The following is a 24,625-nucleotide window of genomic DNA, read 5'->3' on the forward strand; positions in this document are numbered from 1 at the left end:
ATCTGCAATAAGGGAGTTTACATTATAGAAAGGAAAGATAAATAAATCAAAATGTATGTAAGAAGACAATAAGCACCTTGGAAAGAACGAAAATGTGAGTAGAGAAGGGATTAGGAATTGTGAGGGATAAGGGCCTGACTCCAATTTTCTTTTTTTTTAATTTTTATTTCAATAGGTTTTTGGGGAACAGGTGGTATTTGATTGCATAAGCGAGTTATTGAGTGGTGATTTCTGAGATCACTATCCATCACCCAAGTAGTGTACACTGTATCCTGTGTGTGGTCTTTTATCCTTCATCCCTCTTCCAGCATTTGCCCTGAGTCCACAAGTCCATCGCATCATTCTTATGGCTTTGTGTCTACATAGCTTAGCTCCCACTAAGCTCTCACTCATCAGATGAGTGAGAACGTATGGTGTTTGGTTTTGGTTTTCCATTCCTGAGTTACTTCACTTAGAAAAATGGTCTAGTATCTAAGAATGATACAAATCCATTGTATCATTCTTATGGCTTTGTGTCTACATAGCTTAGCTCCCACTTAGCTTTCACTCATCTTATGAGTGAGAACATACAGTGTTTGGTTTTGATTTTCCATTCCTGAGTTATTTCACTTAAAAAATGGTCTCCAATTCCATCTAGGTTTCTGCGAATGCCATTATTTTGTACCCTTTAATGACTGAGTAGTATTCCATGGTATATACACCACATTTTGTTTATCCACTCATTGACTGATGAGCATTTAAGCTGGTTCCATATTTTTGCAAGAACAAGTTGTGCTGCTATAAACATGCATGTGCAAGTATATTTTTCATATGATGATTTCTTTTCCTCTGGGTAGATACCTAGTAGTTGGATTGCTACATCAAATGGTAGATCTATTTTTAGTTCTTTCAGGAATCTCCACACTGTTTTCTATAGTGGTTGTACTAATTTACATTCCCACCAACAGTGTAAAAGTGCTCCCTTTTCACCACATCCACATCAACACCTATTATATTTCTATTATGGCCATTCTTGCAGAAGTAAGGTAGTATCCTGTTGTTTTGATTTGCATTTCCATGATAGTGATGTTGAGCATTTTTCCACATACCTGTTGGGCATTTATATATCTTCTTTTGAGAATTGTCTATTCATGTCACCTTTTTATGGGATTATGTGTTTTTTAGCCCACTTTTTTATGGGATTGTGTGCTTTTTTCTTGCTGGTTTGAGTTCTTTGTGAATTCTCGATATGAGTTCTTTGTCAAATGAACTAATTTTAAAGATTTTCTCCCACCCTATGGATTGTCTGTTAACTCTGCTGATTATTTCTTTTGCTGTGCAGAACGTTTTTAGTTTAAGTCCCATCTATTTATCTTTTTTGTTGTTGCATTTGCTTTTGGGTTCCTGGTCATGAAATCTTTGCCTAAGCCGATGTCTGGAAAAGTCTTTCCAATGTTATATTCTACAATTTTTATGTTTTCAGTTCTTATATTTAAGTCCTTGATTCATCTTGAGTTGATTTTTGTATAAGGTGAGAGATGATGTGGCTTGCCAATTGTCCCAGCACCATTTGTTGAAGAGGGTGTCCCTTCCCCACTTTATGTTCTTGTTTGCTTTGTGGAGTATCAGTTCGCTGTAAGTATTTGGGTTTATTTCTGTGTTCTCTATTCTGTTCCATTGGTTTATGTGACTATTTTTATACCAATGCCATGTTGTTTTGGTGACTATGACCCTATAGTATAGTTTAAAGTCAGGTAATCAGATGCCTTTAGATTTGTTCTTTTTGCTTAGTTATGCTTTGGCTATGCAGGCTCTTTTTTGGTTTCATATGAATTTAGGATTGTTTTTTCTAGTTCTGTGATAAATAATGGTGGTATTTTGATGAGAATTGCAGAGAATTTGTGGATCGCTTTTGGCAGTATAATCATTTTCACAATATTGGTTCTACCCATTCATGAGCATGAGATGTGTTTCCATTTGCTTGTGTCAGCTATGATTTCTTTTTGTTGCTATTGTAAAAGGGCTGAGGTCTTGATTTGATTCTCAGCTTGGTCACTGTTGTATAGCACAGCTACTAATTTGTGTACATTAATTTTGTATCCTGAAACTTTGCTGAATTCATTTATCAGTTCGAGGAGTTTTCTGGAAAAGTGTTTAGGGTTTTTTAGGTATGTGATCATATTATCAACAAACAGCAACAGTTTGACTTCCTCTTTATGGATTTGAATGCCCTGTATTTCTTTCTGTTATCTGATTATTCTGGCTAGGACTTCCAGCACTATGTTAAATAAAAGAGGTAAAAGTGGGCATCCTTGTCTTGTTCCAGTTCTCAGAGGGAATGCTTTCAATGTTTCCCCATTCAGTATAATGTTGGCTGTGTGTTTCTCATAGATGGCTTTTATTACTCTAAGGTATGTCCTTCTATGCCAGTTTTTCTGAGGGTTTTAGTCACAAAGCGATGCTGGATTTTGTTAAATGTTTTTTCTACATCTATTGAGATGATCATGTGATTTTTGTATTTAATTTTGTTTATGCGGTGTATCACATTTATTGACTTGCATATGTTAAACCATCCCTGCAACCCTGTTATGAAGCTCACTTGATCATGGTGGATTATGTTTTTGATATGCTGTTGGATTTGATTAGCTAGTATTTTGTTGAGGATTTTTACATCTGTGTTCATCAGGGATATTAGTCTGTAGTTTTCTTTTTTTGTTATGTCTAGTACTCTGTTGAGGATTTTTGCATCGATGTTCATCAGGGATGTTAGTCTGTAGTTTTCTTTTTTTGTTATGTTCGTCCCTGGTTTTAGTATTAGGGTGATACTGGCTTCATAGATTGACTTAGGGAGGATTCTCTCTTTCTTTATCCTGTGGAATAGTGTTAATAGGATTGGTACCAATTATTTGAATGTCTGATAGAATTCAGCTGTGTATCCATCTGGTCCTGGACTTTTTTTGCTGACAATGTTTTTTTTTTTTTTTTAATTTCAATCTTGCTGCTTGTTATTGGTCTGTTTGAAGTTTCTATATCTTTCTGGTTTAATCTAGGAGGGTTGTATCTTTCCAGGAATTGATGTGTCTCATCTAGGTTTTCTAGTTTATGTGCATAAAGGTGTTCACAGTAGCCTTGAATAATCTTTTGCATTTTTGTGCTATCAGTAGTAATATCTCTCGTTTCATTTCTAATTGAGCTTATTTGGATTTTCTCTCTTCCTTTCTTGGCTAATCTTGCTAATGGTCTATCAATTTTATTTATCTTTTAAAAGAACCAGCTTTTTGTTTCATTTATCTTTCGTATATTTTTGTTTGTTTCCAATTCATTTAGTTCTGCTCTCATCTTCCTTACTTGTTTTCTTCTTCCGGGTTTAGATTATTCTTGTTTCTCCAGTTCCATGAGGTGTGTCTTTAGATTGTCTGTTTGTCCTCTTTCAGACTTTTTGATGTAGGTACTCAATGCTATGAACTTTCCTCTTAGCACTGCTAAGCCATATCCCACAGGTTTTGATAGGTTGTGTCACTATTACTGTTTAGTTCAAATAATTTTTTAATTTCCATCTTGATTTCATTGTTAACCCAACAATCATTCAGCAGGAGGTTATTTAATTTCCATGTATTTGCATGGTTTTGAAATTTGAAATTGGAAATTAACTCCCTATGGTCACAGAGGGTATTCAATATAATTTTGATTTTCTTACATTTATAGAGACTTGTTTTGTGGCCTACATATGGTCTATCTTGGAGAATGTTCCCTATGCTCATGAATAGAGTATATATTCTGCAATTGTTGAGTAGAATGTTCTGTGAATATCTGTTAAGTGTGTTTGTTGTAGGGTATGGTTTAAGTCTATTTTTTCTTTGTTGACTTTCTATCTTGCTGACCTGTCTGGTGTTGTCAGTGGAGTATTAAAGTCCCCCACTTTTATGGTGTTGATGTTGATCTCATTTCTTAGGTCTAGTAGTAATTGTTTTATAGATTTGGGAGCTCTAGTGTTAGGTGTATATATATTTAAGATTGTCATGTTTCCTGTTAGACTAGTCATTTTATCATTATATAGTGTCCCTCTTTGTCTTTTTTTAACTGCTGTTGTTTTAAAGTTTGTCTGACAGAAGAATAGCTGCTTCTGCTTGCTTTTGGTGTGCTTTTGCATTGAATGTCTTTTTCCACCCCTGTATCTTGAGTTTATATGAGTCCTTATGTGTCAGGTGAGTCTCCTGAAGACAGCAGAAACTTGGTTGATGAATTCTTATTCATTCTGCCATTCTGTATCTTTTAAGTGGAACCTTTAGGCTATTTACATTCAATGTTAGCATTGAGATGCAAGGTACTATTCTATTTATTGTGCTGTTTGTTGCTTGAATAGCTTGGGTTTTTTTGTTTTTGTTTGTTTGTTTGTTTTTTCATTGTGTTATTGTTATATAGGTCCTGTGAGGTTTCTACTTTAAGGAGTTTCTACTTAGGGGTACTTTTAGGATTTGTTTCAAGATTTAGAGCTCCTTTTAGCAGTTCTTGTAGTGCTGGCTTGGTAGTGGGGAATTCTGGCAGTATTTGTTGGAAAAGACTGCATCTTTCCTTCATTTGGAAAGCTTAGTTTTGCTGGATACAAAATTCTTGCTGATAATTGTCTTGTTTCAGGAGGCTAAATATAGGACCCTAATCCCTTCTAGCTTGTAGAGTTTCTGCTGAGAAATCTGCTGTTACTCTGATAGGTTTTCCCTCATAGGTTACCTGATGCTTTTGCCTCACAGTTCTTAAGATTCTTTCCTTTGTCTTGACTTCAAATAACCTGATGACTCTGTGCCTAGGTGATGATCTGTTTGCCATGAATTTTCCAAGTGTTCTTTGAGCTTCTTGTATATGGATATATACATACATCTTTAGCAAGACTTGGGAAGTTTTATTCAGTTATTCCCTCAAATACGTTTTCTAAACTTTTAGATTTCTCTTTTTCCTTGGGAACACCAATTAGTATTAGGTTTGGATGGTTAACAGAGTCCCAAATTTCTTGGAGGCTTTATTCATTTTTTTAAATTGTCGTTGACAGACTAGGTTAATTTGAAAGCCTTGTCTTCAGGCTCTGAAGTTCCTTCTTCTGCTTGCTTAATTCTATTGTTGAGACTTTCCAGTGCATTTTACATTTCTCTGTGTCCTTGATTTCCAGAAGTTGTGATTGTTTTTTATTTATGCTATATATTTCACTGAAGATTTTTCCTTTTATATCCCGTATTATGTTTTTGATTTCTTTAAGTTAGACTTCACCTTTCTCTGGTTCCTCCTTAATTAAATAACTGACCTCCTGAATTATTTTTCTGGCCATTTAGAGATTTTTGTCTTGGTTTGGATCCATTGCTGGTAAGCTGGTGTTATCTTTTGGGAGTGTTAAAGAACCTTGTTTTATCATATTACCAGAATTGTTTTTCTGCTTTTTTCTCATTTGGGTAGACTATTTCAGAGGGAGGATCTGGGGTTCAAGGGCTGCTGTTCCGATTCTTTTGTTCCACGTGGTGTTCCCTTGATGTGATGTTCTCTCCCTTTCCCTACGGTGGGGCTTCCTGAGAGCCAAACTGCATTGACTGCTTTTGCTCTTCTGGGTCTGGCTACCAGCAGAGCTACCGGCCTTCAGGTTAGTACTGGGGAGCGTCTACAGTCCTGTGATGTGATTTACCTTCAGGTCTTTCACCTGTGGATGCCAGCACCTGCTCTGGTGGAGGTAGCAGGGGGGAGAAGTGGACTCTGTGAGGGCCCTTGATTGTGTTTTTGTTTAGTGTGCTGGTTTTTTTGTTGGTTGGCCTTCAGCCAGGAGGTGGCGCTTTCAAGAGTACAACAGCTGTGGTACTATAGGGAAGATGCAAATTTGCCCTAGGGTTACTTGGTTAAGTATTCAGGTTTCTCAGGCAGTGAGCAGGGCCTTAGAACTCCCAAGAGATTATGTCCTTTGTTTTCAGCAACCAGAGGTAGGGGGGGTAGAGAAAGACCATCAGATGGGGCAGGAATAACAGCCTCTCCTTGGGTGGGGCTTGTTGCAGCTGCTGTGGGGTATGGGGTTATGGTTCCCATGCCAATGGAATTATGTTTCCAGGGGGATTCTGCTGCCTCTGCTGAGCCATACAGATCTCTAGTGAAGTGGAGGAAAGCCAGCAGCAACAGTCCTCACCCTGCTCCCTTGTAACCTGCATTCCTAAAGGCCAGTGTTACTCCCACTGTGCTCCCCCAACAGCACTGAGTGTTTTTCCAGGCAGCCAGTGACTAAATGACTGGGGCTGAGAACTTGCCCTGTACCACCAGCCTCCCTGCTGTGAAAGCAAGCAGACTCACAGTTTTTCAGCATCTCAGGGAGCCTGCAGTGGTGATCCAGTTCTTTCACATTTTCTTTGTATTCTTTCTGCTTTCCTCATATGTTTCTGTGGTAATTCTTGGAGCAAAAGTTCATGATGTGAGTCTCCACACACTGCTCTGTCTATCCCAAGTGGGAGCTGCAATCTAGTCCTACCGAAGCAGGAGCAGACGCAAATAAACCTCTCAAACACTGAATAGGGATGGAAGTGGTAATTTTATTCAGCTGGGAACTGCGGCAGGCATAAATGCCTCAACAACCGAGCTCTCTGACAAAGAAAACCTTGGCCCCTTTGAAGGCTTACAGTCTGAGAGGTGCACATGAGAGGGTTGAGAGCATGGGGGACGTGACTAGGCAGGGGTCTGAGCAGTTGAGCAAAAACAGTGCCTTCTGGGGAAAATTCCTCCATACCATGTCCATGGGTTGTGGTTCGCAGTAGGGGGGTTAATTCCTAACCTGGCTGGGGGCACAACTTCCACTGACCTCCTCTGGCTACTTTTAACTTCTCGTTTTGAAATGCAATGTAGATGGCTAAAGGGGAAATGGCCTTAGAAGCTTAAGAGGAAGGGGTCTCCTTCCTCACCGCCTCCTATTGGATATCTTAATCTCCTATTATCTGGCTCCAGTTTTAAATAGAAACATCAGAAAAGATTTGACTGAGAATTGATAAAGGGTGATAAGCAAAAACAAAACAGACACAAAAAGAAAAATGCAGATACCTGGAGAAAGGGCAAAGCCCCTGAAATGAGTGTTTTTGATGTGTCTGAAAACAGCTAGTAGGTCAATGCGACTGAAATGGAATTTTGGGAAAATGGAAGAATAGAAGGAATAGCAGACCAGGACAAAGATATAAGGTAAATCATGTACATTTTTATGCTCAGTGTATTGATGATAGATTGAAGGGTCATTGGCAAAAACAAGAAAGCTAGTTAGGAGGCTATTGTAACAATCTGAGTGACAGATGATGGTGCTATAAAGGTAGTGAGTTGTTAGATACAGGATGTATTTGATAGTGGAGTCAAGGGGATTTCCTGACAGATTGGGTAAGGGATAAAGCAAGATATGTGTTGTTAGCAACTGGAACAATGAATTGAAATTTACTAAAATGAGGAAAATTGAGTAGAGCACTTGGGAAAGAGGAGAGACATCAGGGTTTTTATTTAGGGGAATGTTGTTTGAAATCTCTATTAAAAAGAATAATGGAGATGCAGAGTAATTCCTTTGCATATGTCCTCTTGATGAGGTCCAGACTGGACATATAAATTGGAAGTTATCAGTATTTTGTTTATATTTAAAGCAATAATACTGGATGAGGCAACCAAAGAGGTGGGTTACATAAAGAGAATGGCCCAAGAACCAGGGCATTCCGCCCTTTAGATATTAGATTGACCAAAACAAAGGAGGCTAAGGAGAAGTAGTCAGTGAAGTAAAGGTAAATATGGAAGCCAAATGAAGATAACCTTTCCAGGAGAGGGGAATGATTGACTTGTCAAGTGCTGCTAAGAGCTCACATATGGTGAGGATGGAGAATTGACTTGAATTTAGCAACATGTAGTAGAAATTTTCACTTCATAATAATTTCTACAGATCTAGGAGACCAGATGTTATGCTTAAATACTCTTTTTTGGCCATTTCCAGGTTGTTACAACATGAGACTGTTGTGGTGGTATATTTTAGGAGTAGTTAGAATTTTTCCTATTGATCATGATAACATGTTTCCTCAAAGTCAAATGTTCCATAGTAAATTGACTCTCCTTATTTTTATTTTGTTACAGCTTTTTATGCTGTAACTAATGTAAATTGCATATATAGAGTGTACAATTTTATGGGTTTTGACATACATACCTATGGAACCTTCACTACAATCAAGATAATGAACATACCTGTTGTCCCAAATGTTTTCTTACACTCATTTGCAGTCTCTCCTCCGTCTATGCCCAGCAATCAATGCCACTATAGATTAGTCTTTACCCAAATATTTACTATTTCTAGGGATCACAATTCCTTTGTATAGATCTGAATTTCTACCTGACATCACTTTTCTTTTAGCCTGAAGAACTTCCTTTTAATGCCTGTCTGTTGGTGACACACTGTCTCAGCTTTTGTTTCCCTGAAAAAGTCTTAATCTTCCTTTTTGAAGAATATTTCACGGGATATCTCATTCTAGGTTGAAAGTTTTATTTTTCTTTTAGCCCTTTCAGGATTCCATTCTATTTTGGCTTGCATTATTTTTCAGAAGTCTGATCATTCTTATGCTTATTGCTTTCTATGTAGTAGTGTATGTTTTTTTCTTTGGCTCTTCCTAAGATTTTCTTTTCATCACTGGATTTCAACAATTTGATTGTGATGTGGTTTGTTGTGAGTCTTTTGATGTTTTTCCTGCTCAGGGTTCTTTGAGGTTCTTGGATCTCTGGTTCTATGTTTTTCATCAAATTTGAAAAGATTTCTGTTGGTGTTTCTCCAAATATTTTGCTGACTGCCTCCTTCTGGAACTAAAATTACAAACATATTAGAAGCTTAATATTACCCCACATGTCACTGATGCTGTTTGTTTTGTATCTTTCTTTTCTCTATGCTATTTCTTTCTGTTCTTAATTGCTATGCATTCAAGTTTACTGACCTATTCTTCTGTAGTATATAATCGGCTGTAAATCTCATTCTGTGACATTTTTGAGACTTTTTTCATCTTTACAAATTCTGCTTAGTTCTTTTTATATATTTTTTATTTATCTCCTCATTATGTTAATGCTTTCCTATAAATCCTTGAACATATTTATAATAGCTATTTAATGTCTTTGTTAATTTCATCTGAATTGTCAATTATGGGTCTGGTTCTAATGACTTAATTTTCCTCCTGGCCATGAAACGTTTTTCTGTTTCTTTGCATATCTAGTCTTCTAGGTTTTTAAAAATTTTTATTTTTTAATCATGAATATGTATAATTATTGACAACAATACTCACAACAAATATTACTCACAATAAATAATATGTACAGTTATTGACAGTTGACATTTATAAATATTGACAGTTAATAACTGTACATATTCATGGGGGTACATAGTGATATTTAGAATGCATGTAATATATAGTGATCAAATCAGTGTCATTAGCATATCTATCATCTCAAACATTTATCATTTCTTTGTCTTGAGAATGTTCATTAGCATCCTTCTAGCTTTTTGAAACTATATATTATTGTTAACAGTAGCCATCCTACAGTGGCATAGAACACCAGTTTTTTTTAATTGAATGTTGCATATTTTGAATATCAAGTTGTTGTATATGTGCATTTTGTGGTCTGTCTTTAGAGAGTGTGAACTTCATTTCAACAGTCAGTTAAGTTTTTTACAAACTAGCTTGATTTTTTTACACTTAAAAAAAAATCTTAGGGTGGGTCTGGAGTAAACTGTAATAGAGAAGTATTATTATTTTTTCGTTTGAGATGGAGTTTTGTGTGATCTCAGCTCACTGCAGCCTCCACCTCCTGGGTTCAAGGGATTCTTCTGCTTCAGCCTTCTGAGTAGTTGGGATTACAGGTGACCGCCACTGTGCCCGGCTAATTTTTGTATTTTTTTTTAGTAGAGACAGTGTTTTACCATTTTGGCCAGGCTGGTCTTGAGCTGCTGACCTCAGGTGATCTCCCTAGGCCTTACAAAGTGTTGGGATTACAGGCGTGAGCCACTACTCCCAGCTGAGAATTATTAAGCTAGCCATATTTCTAAATTGGGATCACTGTGGGATCTCCCCAGAATGCTCCGGTAGTTTAGTGAAGTTTCTACTTTGAGTAATCTGAACTCAGATGTCTCCCAGTCGTCTGTGAGTTGAGGGAATTGTTCAGTTTATCTTTGTCAGGCCTTGTGGAGTTTTACTCCACACATACACTTTAGAATTCAGCAACAGACTAAAGGAAACCCCATGCATATTTATGGAGTGCTTTTTCTGCGTGTCTCCCCCATCTCCATGATTTTGCTCTGCAATTCCAGCTGCTTCAGACTTCTCAAACTCCGATCAATCTCCTCAACTCAGCCATCTTGTCATACTTTGCTTGGGTCCTTTTTTTTTTTTTTTTTGGGCGGGGGGAACGGGGTTTCGCTCTTGTTACCCAGGCTGGAGTGCAATGGTGTGATCTCGGCTCACCGCAACGTCCGCCTCCTGGGTTCAGGCAATTCTCCTGCCTCAGCCTCCCAAGTAGCTGGGGTTACAGGCACGCGCCACCATGCCCAGCTAATTTTTTGTATTTTTTTAGTAGAGACGGGGTTTCACCGTGTTGACCAGGATGGTCTCGATCTCTTGACCTCGTGATCCACCCGCCTTGGCTTCCCAAAGTACTGGGATTACAGGCTTGAGCCACCGCGCCCAGCCTGCTTGGGTCCTTTTTTCCTGCCTTGTGGTTTAGAAAGTTCCCTAGGCAGAGAGCCAGGGTAACCTTAGCATTTACTTCCTTTTCTTCCTTTCTCCCTGGGAAGAGAGACCTACTCTGCCTGTTGTCCAATGTTTGAAAACAGTTGTTTTGTACATTTTGTTTAAGTTTCCAGCAGTTTATAGTAAGAAATGTTAAGTTAATTTATATGAACTGGAAATTCTAATTTCCTCTCTTTCAAAATAAATGGTTGTCCTTTAATTTTAAATCTCACCATTAAAGCTGAAATAAATCTCCTCACTAAGATATCATGCCTTTGAAACATCTAAATTCAGGTCTTAATTTTTCAAAAAAAATTAATAAACTTTATTTTATTAGAGCAATCTTCAATTTACAGAAACTGGTTTGTGTTTACATTTAGGTGTATGAGTTAGTTTTTGAAATGGGTGTAAGTTCTGTATCTACATTCATATTTTTGCGTGAGAATGTACAGTCGTTTCAGCAATTTTTTTGTCAATACCATACTTTAGCTTTATAGGAGTTCTTAGTGTGTATATATCTAACTGTATATTCCTATATAGTAATATACTGAGTCAGATAGTGTTGGGCCTCTGAATTTTTTCTTCTTCAATATTGTTATGGCTATTCTGGGTTCTTTGTTCTTTGCATTTCTATATAAACTTTAGAATCAGTTTGTCAATATTCATAAAATAACCTGCTGGGCTTTTCATTAAGATTGTGTGGAATCTATAGATCATTTTGGGAAGAACTGACATATTAACAATATTGATTCTTTCTATCTATGAACATGGGGTATCTTTTCATTTATTTAGATCTTCCTTGATTTTTTAATCCAAGTTTTGTAGTTTCTCTTATATAGATCTTGTACATATTTTATTAGATGCATATCTAATTAATTATTTATTTCGGTGTTATTGTAAAAAATGTTGTATTTTAATTTCAGATTCTAGTTTTTAATTGCTGGCATATAAGAAATCAATTGCCTTTTGCATATTAGCATTTTATCCCACAACTTTGCTTTAATTGTGTTTAGTTCAGGAGATTTCTGTTGATTCTTTGGAATTTTCTACATGGTCATATCTTCTGTGAACAAAGACTGCTTTATTTCCTTCCCAATCTTTATATCTTTTTTTTCTTATGTTACTGCATTAAGTAGAATGTTGAATAAAAGAGGTGAGAGGAGATAACCTTGACTTGTTCCTGACATTAGGAGGAAAAAAATCTAGTTTCTCTCATTTAAATATAATGTGGGTTGTAGGGTTTTTGTAGATATTCTTTATCAACTTGGAGACGTTCCTGTCTATTTCTAGTTTGCTAAGAGTTTTGTCCTGAAGCAGTGTTGTATTTTTAGCAAATGCTTTTTCTGTGTCTATGATATGGTCATATAATTTTTCTTTTTTAGCCTGTTGATATGATAGATTTTATAAATTGAATTAATTAATCCTGTTTTTACATATGAAGCCTTGATTTTCTCACATACTGTGGAAGTTAATCTTTGCTTTGTAGTCATCTACCTTTAATACTTAAAACTTAAATTGCTCTCCATGTCAACAAATATGTCTCTTTTTCTGAGTATACAGTAATCCATTGATGGTATACAATATAAGCAGTCCCTTATTGGAATTTAAGTATTTTTCTAATGTTTTTATTATTATAAACAATGCTGAACTCAACATTTTTACACATTTGTACTTTTGTCATTGTTAATTTTCTTAGAATTTATTTATAACATTTATTTTTAGGTCAAAGGATATAAACAATTAAAAAAACTTGAGGAATATTGTCAGAAATTGTCTTCCAGGAGTGATACATAATTTGGAATCCCATTAACTAATATGTTTTATAAGGAAATAAATCAAATCTTCCAATTTTTGTTTCTAACCAACCTTCCCTATGTGTTTCCCAAACACATGGCCACTAACTAATAATTTAAGTACCTATCATATAGAGAACATTGCTGTGAATTGGAAATTGAAAAAGATATAATTCTTGTCTTCCAATGGCTTACATTCACTTGAACAAAATCAACATACAGCTATACAGTTGACCCTTGAACAACATGGGTTTGAACTGTGCTGTTTACTTATATATGGATTTTTCTCCACCTTTGGCAACCCCAAGACAGCCAACCAACCCTTTCTTTTCCTCCTTCTCCTCAGCCTACTCAACATGAAGATGACAAGAATGAAGACCTTTATGATGATTCACATTCACTTAGTAAATATATTTTCTCTCCCTTGTAATTTTCTTAATAACATTTTCTTTTCTCTAGCTTATTTTAAGGACACAGTATGCAATACATGTAACATATAAAATATACGTTAATTGATTGCTTATGTTATCAATAAGACTCCAGTCATAGTAGGCTATAGTAGTTAAGTTTTTGGGGAGTCAAAAGTTGTATGTGGATATTTGAAAGCACAGGAGTTGGTGGCCCTAACCCTCCAGTTGTTCAGGGGTCGACTGTATACTTGGCCCAGGTATACCACCAAATGTTCCAGGTTCCCAGAACTCTCTTTGAAGGTAGGACTATTGTAATAAAATATCATCATTTGCCAAAGAAGTTGGGGCCTCTTTGAAGGTAGGACTATTGTAATAAAATATCATCATTTGCCAAAGAAGTTGGGGCCTCCAACGGTGATATGCAATGTTTTGCACTCTGTTGGAAACAACGTAATCCAAATATTTACAAAGGGGATTGAGAAGACTGATTATAATGACCTGTGTAAGGTTGGTTCAGGGCACTTAGGTGCAGTGGGGCTGCGGCATGAAAACAACGAGCTAAGAGACAAAGACATGTTTGTTTTATAAAATTAAACTTGTTGATACTTGAGTTCCAGGAGTTAGAAAACGGCAAGCTAACTATAATCACAGTCATTTTAGGTAACTTGTGAAACTTAGGTTATAAAATATATTTATTAAATTATGAATTAATATAAAGATGTCCAGAATAGAAGTACTTTCTTCCTAAATGACTCTGCTCGCACAGTTTGTTATCAGCCTCTAATGATAACTGGCTTATACCTGTAAATTGAAAATTGCATAGCGGAAACCTACAACCCAATGAGTTAAACGTACTTTATTTATAACTGCTCAGTGAGCAAGGAATAACCCAGAGGTATTTGGGAGTCAGAAAATCTGCTTTTCTCCTAGATGTCATAATTGTAACTACAATACAAAGAATAAATGATAAATGAGACAATGATAGATGAGCATGGTCTGAATTATATTTAGAACCTTAAATATAAAGACGTCATATTATTTTGTACCAGGATTATCGCCCCCAGCCCAGAGAAGGGAGCCTATTTTTATATGGAAAATTGAAGAAGAAAAATTGAAGATACTCACGAATAAATAAAAGTACATATAGAATTCAAATATGCAAATGATAACAGTTCTCTTTGTACACACTGTAGATGGAAGAGGAGAGTAGTGATCACAGCTGGAATTCATGCTGAGATCTTATACAGTGTAACATTAGCGGCCACCCTCAGCTCAGGCACACCACAGCTGTTCACTTGAAGAGCCTGCCACTTCCTCATCTTTTCCACACCCCAACGCCACCGCACACACAGTAACCCTTCATACTAGCTTTCTTTCTTTTTTTTTTTAAGGCAAAAATAAAGCCAAAACCTTTTTGTGTAAAGAAAAACACTATAAAGGAGAAGAAAAACCTGAAGCAGTTACATTTTAAAAATTGCTTTAAAAATTAGAATTTCTTTTCCTCCAAACCAATTTTTCTCCAAACAACTTCAAAACACTCTGCATTTCAGAGGCAGCCATTGTGTATTACTGTATACATATTGGAGCAGTTGATATGACCCTAATGTTTTAGTGGATAAAAACTTTTGTATTGTTTCATTTTCTTTTTCTTGTGCTTGATTTTTGCATTTTGTTGAAATAAATGTATATCTAATTATGCTGCCAGAAGACTATCATGATCTGCAAAATTTACAAAAATTATCTAGTATTGAAAAACTCTTCCACTTCCTATTATTTAATTGATTTGTGACTAGAAGCAAAATCATTTTTGTTTTCATGATGTAGTGAGCTAAATAGTGCCCTCCAAAACGATACGTCCACATACTAATTCTGGGACCTGTGAATATCACCTTGTATGGCAAAGGATGTGATTAAATTAAAGATCTTGAGAGGGAGTGTTTATCCTGGATTATTCTGGTGAGCACTAAATGCCACCACATGTGTCTTTCTAAGATAGAGACAGAGGAAGTTTTGAAGAGGAGGAGGCAATGTCATCATAAAGGCAGAGACTGGAGTTGTGTGCCTATAGGTCAAGGAACCCCTGAAGGCACCAGAAGCTGGGAGAGGCAAAGAAGAGATTCCCTCCTGGATCCTTCAGAGGCAGTATAAGCCTGATAACACATTGATTTTGGATTTCTGGCCTCCACAGCTTAATGAATGAGTAAATTTCTGTGGTAGAGCTTGTGATAATGTGTTATTGGAGGCACAGGAAACTAATATATATGGATTCCTGGAAGTAAATATATTATTAGCTAAATTTCAGATTCTCTAGAAAACAGAGCTCTAGAAAACAGAATAAATAATTATGTGGGATGTGCAAGTAGGGTAAGGAGAAAGGAAAGTGAGAAATGAAGGAATTTGAAGCTGATGCAGTTTGGATCTTTGTCCCCACCACATCTCAAGTTGAAATGTGACCCCAAGTGTGGAGGATAGGGCCTTGTGGGAGGTGTTTGTGTTATGGGGGCAGATCCCTTATGAATGGCTCGGAGTTCGTCCCATGGTAACTAGTGAGTCCTTGTGCTATTAGTTACTGAAACAGCTGATTGTTAAAAAGAATCTGGCACCCTCTCTTCTTTGCTTTTCCCCTCTCTTGCCATAGGACACTTATGCTACCCCTTTGCTTTCTGCCATGAGTAAAAGCTTCCTGAAGCCCCACCAGAAGCTAAGCGGATGCTAGTGCCATGCTTTTACAGGCTTCACAACTGTGAGACACATAAACTTCTCTTAGTAAATTACTCAGTCTCAAGTATTCCTTTACAGCAGCACAAAAGAGAATACCACAGAAGCAATGTGATATGATTGGTTACCATACTGATTACTGCTTATGACCAGCTGTTGTGAGTAATATATATTGCTCAGCAGATGTACTACCTTAACATGTGGACTTCTCTGGAAGGCTGGATGGAGGAATCTTCAGTAGTTCATGGAAAGGTGAAAGGAAGAAAACTTTATCTGCCTGGCTTCATCCTATCTCTTGTTTCTTATCGTTAAGTTCTGCTGACAACAATTCAATTTTGAACTGAGTGATGCAATCCTTCAGTAATGGACTGGAAAACCAGATTCTGCACTATAAGGTGTGGTATTTCATACATATTCAGAAGTGGAGGACAAATTGGCATTCATAGACTTGGCATGTGAGGCGTGAAAGCCATTTGGGTTCAATACTTCCATTTGGAGAAAGAGTGGTTATGGAGAGCTGGTATCCTTGGCAGCCTGGTCAGAGCAACAGGGGAAGAAATCTCAGCAGCACACAAAGTTCGTGTCTGATACTCTTTGCAGCCTGAAACAAACTTCTGGGATTCATGATCATCATGGGCAATGAGAGAGATACAACTGAGATAAATGTGGTGTTGAGACTGAAGTCTGAGAAAGGTATATTTTAGGATGCCTTCCAGCAAAATAGGACATTAAATACAAATTGTCATTAACTGACAGAGGTCATAACTCAACATGCTGTTCAATCTAGGGTCTCCTTTCTGTTTAGAGCAGGGTGACAGTGGATGACCTGCCTGCAGAGAGGAGCTACCTTCTCTGCCTAGAACTGAACACTTGTCAGGACACCCTGATTACAGAGAGGAGCAACCCACTGCTGGTCTCATTTGAGTTCTTCTCAATAAAGCTTCTCTGCTCTCGCTCACCCTTCACTTGTCTAGGTACCTTATTCTTCCTGGACACAGGACAAGAACTCAGGACTTGCTGAATGGCAGAGCTAAAAAAGCTGTAATACAAACAGTGCTGAAACACAGCCCTTGTTCATCATGCTGTGGTCAAAAAGAAGGATAAAAGAGAGAAGGAGAGAAGAGCTGTGGCCCTTTGGGAAGTCCAGACCTAGGAGCTCCCTGAGCCAGGTCTGTGACACCCTTTTACAGCTCTGTGGTTTCTGGTATTTCCAAGCTTCTGGGTGACACTACATACCTATTGTCAGCCATGGAAGCTACTTATGGTATCCCTGATCCAGCCATAGCCTCACAGGGAGTCAGTGCCCATGCCTGGCTTGTGCACAGTGGCCGGGCCCCATGCTTACTCAGACACCCCTCAACACCCTGCTTGCCCTTGGCAGGCATGGAATCTAGGCTGGTAGCATGAGCAAAGCATAGCCTGCTGGGCTGAGTAGGATCAGTGGGCTAGAGCAAAGTTGGGCAAAGATACCACTGGCCACAAAGGTTTCCAGCTGGTGAAGCAATACCCCAAAGATCCCATGACAATTTTACTTTCTGTCTCTATGGTTTATTCAAAATACCTTATGTTAGTGGAATCATACAATATTTGTCTTTTGTAACTGGATGATTTCACTTAGCATAATGTCCTCAAGGGTTCATCTATGAGGTAGCATATATCAGAATTTTATTCCATTTTAGGCCTGAATAATATTCCATTTATGTCTGTGTCACATTTTGCTTATCTATTTGTGCAGCAATATTCATTTGGGTCGATTTTATACTTTAGCTCTAAAGAATAGTACTATTCCTGCTGTTTTTGTTTTTGAGACAGAGTCTTGCTTTGTTGCACAGGCTGGAGTGCAGTGGCATAATCTCAGCTCACTGCAACCTCCACCTCCTGGGTTCAAACAATTCTCCCACCTCAGCCTCTGAAGTAGCTGCAACTATAGGCACATATCACCATGCCCTGCTAATTTTTTTAAATATTTTTAGTAGAGATGGGGCTTCACCATGTTGAACAGGCTGGTCTTGAACTTCTGATGTCAAGTGATCCATCTGCATCAACCTCCCAAAGTGCTGAGATTACAGGCACTTTGGGAGGCCCACTGCTATTCCTATTAATGTTTGTAGGGATATACCCAGAAGTGGGTTTTCTGGATTATGTGACATCTTAGTCCATTTTTTTGCTGCTATAACAAAATGCCACAGCTGGGTAATTATAAAGAACAAAAATTCATTGGTTCACAATTCTGAAGGCTGGGAAGTTCAAGATCTAGGGGCCAAAACTTGGTGAGGGCCTTCTTTCAGCATCATACCATAGCAAAAGGACAAAGACAGAATGAAAGAGAGCAAGAGATCAAACTCACAGTCTGAAGCCCTTTTATATTTGGCATTAATCCATTTGTGAAGGTGGAGCTCTCATAATCTAAATACCTCCCATTTGATCTTACCTCCCAACACTGTTGCATTGGGGATTAAGTTTTCAGCACGTTTCTTGGGAGAACACATTCAAAACACAATATATGGTAATTTCATTTTTAACTTTCTCAGGAACCATCATACTGAGAAACAGTTTTGCCAGATATAGGATTCTTGGTTGACAGTTTTTTTCCTTTTGCATTTTGCCTATATTGGCCAACTGCCTTCTAGCTTCCAAATTTCTGATGAGAAATCCGGTGATAATCTTATTGAGGATCTCTTGTATATGATAAACCACTTCTGTCATTTGGCTTTCAAGATTCTCTCTTTGTATATATATTTTGAGAGTTTGACTATAGTGTGCCTCATTGTGGGTCTCTTTGAGTTCATATTACTTGGAATTTGCTTAGTTTCTTGAATGTTTATATTCATGTATTTCATAAAATTTAAAATGTTTTCTGTTACTATTTTCAGATATTCTCTCTGACCCTTCTTTCTCTTCTCCTCTTTTGACTTTCATAATGCATAAGTTGGCCCACTTACTGGTGTCCCATAGATCCCTTAAGAACTATTTAATCTTTTTTTCTTCAATCTTTTTTACTTCTATTTTTCAGACTTAACAATTCCCATGATCTTATCTTCAGGTTAGTTGATTTTTTTTTCCCCCTGCTCAAATCTTCCTTTGAGTTTCTCTAGTGATTTATTTGAATTATTTTACTTTTTCACTCCAGAGTTTTTAGTTTATTTTTAAGTTTTCTGTCTTTTTCTTGGTATTCCCATTTTGTTTATACATCATTTTCTTGTCTTTTCACACATCTTGCTTAAGTACTTTGATGGCCTTTAAGACAGTTATTTTAAAGTCTTTGTTTAGATTATCTGCCATTAGGTCTTTTTTAGGAATAGCCTATGTTGATTTTTTAAAAAATGTGTCATACTTGTCTATTTCTTTGTATGTCCTGTGATTTTTTTGCTGAAAATTATGCATTAGGATCTAATAGTGTGTTCACTCTGAAAATTATATTCTCTTTCTTTTCCAGAATTTGCTGTTTTGCTATTGCTTTTGGTTATTTTAAAAAATTGTTGTAGGCTCTCCCCATGCCATCCATCAGCCTAATATGTAAACCTAATGTTTTCTCAGGTCTTATCTGAGCCTGAGCCTTCCCCTGGGCATAATCACTGTCTAATTTTCCCCATATATGCAGGACCTTTGGCATGTCTTAGTCTTTAATGTCTGGCTCTCAAAGGAAGAAAAGAAAAAAAAATAGTAAAGTAGAAGGAAAGGCATTAGCTCTTTAAATACCTTGGAAGTTCCTTCATCTGGAAGAGGAGAGAATTGTAACAAGGAGGGGTGATGCAAAAATGATAGTTGCCTGCTTATTTGTACACACCTCTGTTATCAGAAGCAGCAACCAATGATCAGAGCAGAGATTCCTAGTATTTGGAGGACAGCATACTTTTTTACCCACTCTGGCTTCCCCAAACTATGTAGGCTGCTCTAGAAACAGTGCACAGTTCCCTGCCACTGAACTGGGATGGTGAATGGGTAGCTGCTACTGTGCTAAAATTGACGAAATTTAACCACAATTTACCATCCAACCTTGATCCTGGAAGCTAATAGACTCCAAGATCCAAAAATATGTACATCAGACAGATTCTGTCAAAGCAATTTGTTGTCTAGGAGGGAAGACAGATTCCTAGTGCTTCCTACTCTTCCATCTTTCCAGAATTCTCTCACTGGTAAATGTTTAACAACATTTCCTCCTAAAAATGTGTGGATAGCCGTACATACATGATTTGATTATAAATTTCACTGATATAAAAGATGTGTAGCACATAATTTACAAATAATAATTGTTATACTCTTTGTTATACATTTCATACAGACAATTGATTCTTAGAAAATTCTTTCTTTGATTTTTGCCAACTCTTATAGGATTATTGCAATCTATGACTACAATTGATCAATGAATGCAGTTCTGACATAAATGTTAGTTGATATTTTCATTTACATCAATAATTAATACAAAATAAAACAATGAAGACATATGTTGGAACTTCACTCCTTTATCAACAACAGAAATGATTTCTTTACTGAATAATAGCTTTCAAATATTCAATGAATATTCTCACAATTTTTAATACTATTCACAACATAGTAGTGATAGACACGGCACACATTTAATTTTCATTATTAACATTTTTTCCCATAATTCTCTTAAATTGTTACAATCAACAAAGCAATAAAAAAGCCATGATTTGTAGTGTTTTCCAATTTTAGTGGTGTAAATACTCCCTTATGGTTGATTTCACACTACCAATGTGATGTCACTGAACATGGGAGTTGTAATACAGCATTGTATAGTATTTTTACTGCAGAGATTAAATAGACATAAACTCAGGAATATAGAAAATAGTAAAATAAAATAATTAGGAAGTGATGCAGTTTGAATATTATTTTAATATAATTTATTATATTTTAGTTTATACAATTTTTGTAATTTAATTTAACACTATCTGTGTTTAACCACTAGATTGCAAAATTTTTAAAAATTATAGTTAACTCTAGCTATATTTTGACATACATAATGCCGCTAAACAAATGTAATATATTCTTATTGAAAATAATGATAAAATGTTTCAATTCAAAAAACTAAATTCTATGCTAAAAAACTAAAAAACACCAAAGAGATATTTGGCTTTTGCTCTTTAGAATAAAAAAATGCAGATCATATTGAAAGAAAAATTTTAATTCTACTTGCTCCACAACCACAGAAAAAACTTGACACCTAGAATTCCTCTTATCTACTGTTAAAACATAACATTAGACTTGTTTAGCTTTTCTGAAAGTAATTATAATCTTTTATTCAGTAAGTTTACTAAGAGTGGTCATTTATTATAAAATAGAAGAGGGTAGGAAGATCAAATTATAGCTTTTGGTTTTGGTGTTGTAAGGACACATCTCCTAACTGCATCACACATTTGCTTACTTTTTACTATTTTTTGTTGGTTAACACTTGTAATAATTGCTTATATTTCTACAGCTCTCTAACATGTTGAAACACTCATTTATTTAATACTGATTGAATGCTTATTAAGTATAGTATGCTATTTCATTTAGGAATCACAATAATTTTTGTGAAATAGGCAGAAATTTTCACCTCTTTCATAGTTACAGAAACCAAGGCCCAAAGTGGCTTAGTGAATTTTTTTCCAAAGTCACAGATTAGAACTAAGAAAAACCTTGACCAACTGGTCCAATGTTTCTTCTCAATATCAGGCTGGGTCTGTATGAAAATTCATTTACAGAAAATGGCTAAATTTTGGAAGAAAATCCAGTGTCCTAATTTGTTCAGCTAGTAAAGTCCATTTATAAAATTGTTTAGTTATTCAACAAATATTTATTGAGCTCGTATTGTTTCCTGGGCACTATTCTAGACACTATGATTAGAGCTCTGGTTATTCAAAATCATTAGTTGAGATGAAAATAATAACATGCTTGTCCGAAAAAAACCCAAAAAACAAAAACAAAAATCCAGACCAGTTGCTCTATAAAGTCACTAAAACTTTTGAATCTTTAAAAGGTGATAATTTGTATCAAGTTCTACACTGTAATTCTAATAACTTCTATGATGTGACTGAAAATTTAGTGTTATAATAAGGTAAATTGTGCTGAATTATAGAGTCTTATATGCTAACATAAACATTTTCTTATTAACTTTAATTATACTATTTTTTTCTGATTAAAAATTCTCAGCAAACTGACACAAGAACAGAAGATCAAACACCACATGTTCTCACCCATAGGCGGGTGTTGAACAATGTGAACACATGGACACAGGGAGGGGAACATCACACACTGGGGTCTATGGGGGGGAACTAGGGGAGGGACAGTGGGGGAGTCGGGAGTTGGGGAGGGATAACATGGGAAGAAATGCCAGATACAGGTGATGGGGAGGAAGGCAGCAAACCACATTGCCATGTATGTACCTATGCAACAATCTTGCATGTTCTTTACATGTACGCCAAAACCTAAAATGCAATAAAAAAATATATATATATTTTTTAAATCATGCCATCAGCCAGACTAATGAAGAAAAAAGGGAGAAGACTCAAGTAAATAAAATCAGAGATGAAAAAGAAGACATTACAGTTAATATTGCAGAAATCCAGAGGCTCATTGGTGGCTACTATGAGCAACTATATGACAATAAATTGTAAAATCCAATGAAAATGCATAAATTTCTAGACACATGCTACCAAGACTGAACCATGAAGAAATACAAAACCTAAACAGACCAATAGCAAGAAACAAGATTGAAACTGTAATAAAATGTGTTCAGGTAAAGAAAAGCCCAGAATCTGATAGATTTACAGCTGATTTCTATGAAACACTTAAGAACTAATGCCAATACTACTCAAATATTCTGAAGAGTAGAGGAGGAGGAATTCCAAATTCATTAGACAAGGCCAGTCTTACACTGATACCAAAACCAGACAGAGATAAATCAAAGGAATAAAACTAAAGGCCAGTATATCTGATGAATAATGATGCAATAATCTACAACAAACTACCAGCAAATTAAATTCAACAATACATTAAAAAGATGACTCATCATAATCAAGTGGGATTTATCCCTGGGATGCAAGAATGGTTCAACATATGCAAATAGTTCAACATATGCAAATTCCAGGATCTTTGGGGGTATTAATCAGTGTGATACATTATATCAACAGAATAAAGAACTAAGATCATGTAATCATTTTGATTGATGCTGGAAAAGCATTTGATAAAATTCAACATTTTTTCATGATTAAAAAAAATTTAAAAACTGAGTGTCGAAGGAACATATTGCAATATAATAAAAGCTGTATATTACAGACTCATAACTAGTGTCATACAGAAGAGGGAAAAGCTGAAAGCATTTTCTCTAAGATCTGTGAGACAAGCATGTCCACTTTCACCATTGTTATTCAACATAGTACTGGAAGTCCTAGCTATAACAATTAGACAAGACAAAGAAATAAAGGGCATCCAAATTGGAGAGGAAGAATTCAAATTATCCTTGTTTGCAGATATTATAATTACATATTTGGAAAAACATAAAGATTCTGTCAAAAAACTATTAGAACTAATAAATGAATTCAATAAAATGACAGGATACAAAATTAACCTAAAAAAATCAGTAGCATTTCTATGTGCCAATCTGAAAAAGAAACTGAAAAGTAATCCCATTTACAGTAGCCACAAAGAAAATTAAATACCTGGGAGTTAACCAAATAAGTGAAAAATCTCTGCAATGAAAACTGGAACACATTGATGCAAGAAATTGAAGAGGATACAACAAAATGGAAAGATATTCCATGTTCATCAATTGAAAAAAATCAATATTGTTAAAATGTCCATACTACCAAAAGAAATCTGGAGACTCAATGCAATGATGAAAATACCAATGACATTCTTCACAGAAATAGAATAAACAATCCTAAAATGTATATGGAATCACAAAAGATCCAGAATAGCCAAAGCTATTCCATGCTAAATTAACAAAACTAAAGGAGTCAGATTACCTGACTTCAAACTATCCTACATACTTGTAGTCAGCAAAACAGTATGATATGGGCATAAAAACATACACATAGACCAATGAAACAGGATAGAGAATCCAGAAACACATTCATACACCTAAAGAACTTGTTTTCAACAAAGGTGCCAAGAACATACACTGGGGAAAAAGCCTCCAATAAATGATGCTGAAATACTGGGTATCTGTATACAGAAGAATGAAAGTGGACCCTTATCTCTTGCTATATAAAAAAAACAATTCAAAATGAATTAAAGACTTAAATCTAAGACTTCAAACTATGAAACTACAGAAGGAAAACACTGGGAAAATGTTCCAGGATATTGAGGGAAAAGACTCCTTGAGCGATACATGCAAGCACAGGAAAGCAAAAAGAAAAATGGGTTCACATCAAGTTAAAAAGCTTCTGTACAGCAAAGGACACAATCAAGTGAAGTGAAGAGACAACCCACAGCCATAAAATGGAAGAAAATATTTGCAAACTACCTGTATTAGTGCGTTTTTATGCTGCTGATAAAGACATACTCAAGATAGAGAAGAAAGAGAGGTTTAATGAACTTACAGTTCCACATACCTGGAAGGCTTCACAATCATTGTGGAAGGAAAAGAGAAGGATGGTGGCAGGCAAAGAGAGCTTGTACAGGGAAACTCCCATTTTTAAAACCATCAGATCTTGTGAGATGTATTCACCATCACAAGAACAGCACAGGAAAGACCTGCTCCCATAATTCAGTTATATCCCACCAGGTCCCTTCCACAACATGTGGAAATTATGGGAGCTACAAGATGACATTCGGGTGGGTACACAGAGCCAAACCATATAATTCTGCCACCGACACCTCCCAAACCTTATGTCTTCACATTTCAAAACCAATCATGCCTTTCCAACAGTCCCCCAAAGTTTTAACTAATTTCAGCATTAACTCAGAAGTCCACAGTCCAAAGTTTCTTCTGAGACAAAGCAAGTGCCTCCACCTATGAGCCTGTTAAATCAAAAGCAAGCTAGTT

At 36.2% G+C, this 24,625-nt stretch overlaps 1 long non-coding RNA gene across 1 annotated transcript; it reads right to left on the reverse strand.

Annotated features, from left to right (window-relative positions):
* Window positions 1-11,235: 11,235 nt before the first annotated feature.
* Window positions 11,236-23,974, reverse strand: LOC116530053. Its single transcript, XR_004259807.1, has 3 exons — window positions 23,811-23,974; window positions 23,012-23,017; window positions 11,236-11,247 (listed from the first exon to the last, which is right to left on the reverse strand). It is a non-coding gene; the product is annotated as an uncharacterized LOC116530053 (long non-coding RNA).
* Window positions 23,975-24,625: the final 651 nt, after the last annotated feature.

This window comes from Sapajus apella, unplaced genomic scaffold (assembly GCF_009761245.1).
Source record: "Sapajus apella isolate SASKATOON/1434 unplaced genomic scaffold, GSC_monkey_1.0 scaffold64, whole genome shotgun sequence".
Lineage (NCBI taxonomy): Eukaryota > Metazoa > Chordata > Mammalia > Primates > Cebidae > Sapajus > Sapajus apella.